This window comes from Lathyrus oleraceus, chromosome 2 (assembly GCF_024323335.1).
Source record: "Lathyrus oleraceus cultivar Zhongwan6 chromosome 2, CAAS_Psat_ZW6_1.0, whole genome shotgun sequence".
In the NCBI taxonomy this organism is placed as follows: Eukaryota; Viridiplantae; Streptophyta; class Magnoliopsida; order Fabales; family Fabaceae; genus Lathyrus; species Lathyrus oleraceus.
This window is the reverse complement of record NC_066580.1, coordinates 313,014,390-313,015,850: the sequence shown is the minus strand read 5'-3', so window position 1 is coordinate 313,015,850 and position 1,461 is coordinate 313,014,390.

Genomic DNA, 1,461 nt, shown 5'->3' with positions numbered 1-1,461 from the left:
TAAAGCTTGACTACGGATACTTTAAGAATAGTGTCCTTATGTCTAATGTGATCTCATGATTAAGTCATACTTGATACATTAAACGGACTAGCTATTCTAGGGACTTTATTAAACAAACATAATAAAGAAAAAGCCTTTTATTATTAATAAATAATTCGATACAAGTACCAAAAGTATTGGCCTCTAGGGCTTACACCAACATCCTCACCGAACACTTTATCTATTCTTTTTCTTTTCCTTTATTCTTTCGCGAGTAAACTTCATATATCACACTCATTCAAGCTAGAACAATCAAAATGGTTCCCATGGATGTTATGGGTGCTAATACATTCCCTTTGCATAACCGACTTCCGTACCCAGTTTCTCTTTCTCCGGGTTTTATCGATACCCTTTCCTTCAGGAATAAATAAAGTTCGATGGAGACTCTATTGTATGTTTGAGCGTGCGATGCATTCGGGTATATTTCCGCTAGCTTCAGTTGGCGACTCTACTGGGGACACTCTACTACTTGGAGTATTTCCTAGTCGCTAGAAGGAGTGGACCCTAGTTTTGGTTGTTTTCGCTTGTTTTTGGAGTTTATCTTTATGCTTTACTCGCGTTATATTATTCATCATTTATTTTATTATTTAATATTCTCCTTTTCTGGATATATGTATATGTTGTTGTTGGGTTGGAGTGACTATACATGAGAGAGAATCTCTATACCTGAGCTTGAGCATAAACACATGATAGTAACATGACCAGAGTCGCGTTTGACCTTTACGGAGATATTCCGTGGTCATGGTTGACACGAGACGTCACACCTAGAGTAGATCCTTTTTGGGAGCATCATTGTCCGACGAGTCAGTCGTCTAAGGCAATGGTATGTCAAAATGGGTCATTGACTCTATGAACCTTTTAGGATCACACTTTAAGGATAGTACATACCTGTGAAAGGGATATTGGGTTTATGCATGAAACCAAGACCCTTCATACCCGTTTCTCGTGTATACGTCGGGCCTTTGAACATGCAACAAATGAAATATGCAGTTTATCCAAAATACGACAGAACTCTGATTATATGATATTTCATCATCATTGCCTCATGTGGCATCATTGCATCATAATGTTTGATTTTTCTTGTTACATTTGCATTTTTCAGGGAACCCTCAGTTTGTCAGTTGCAGTTGTCTACTCAGTTATGGAGAAGTTCGACAGGAGGAACACTTATCAGTACAAGTTAAGCGACTCTAAGTTTGATGAACTAAGGAATCTTGTTGATTTCTTGGTTGATGGCCACAGGATGACCTTCAAAAAGGCATATGGTAATTTGTTGGGGGTTCTATCTACTAGGGAAGACACATAGTTGATCTTCACTTTCGCACAGTTCTATGATCCCACTTTGCATTATTTCACATTCCATGATTTTCTTCTAGCTCCTACGCTGGAAGAATTTGTTCACTTACATCATCTACCGGTTAA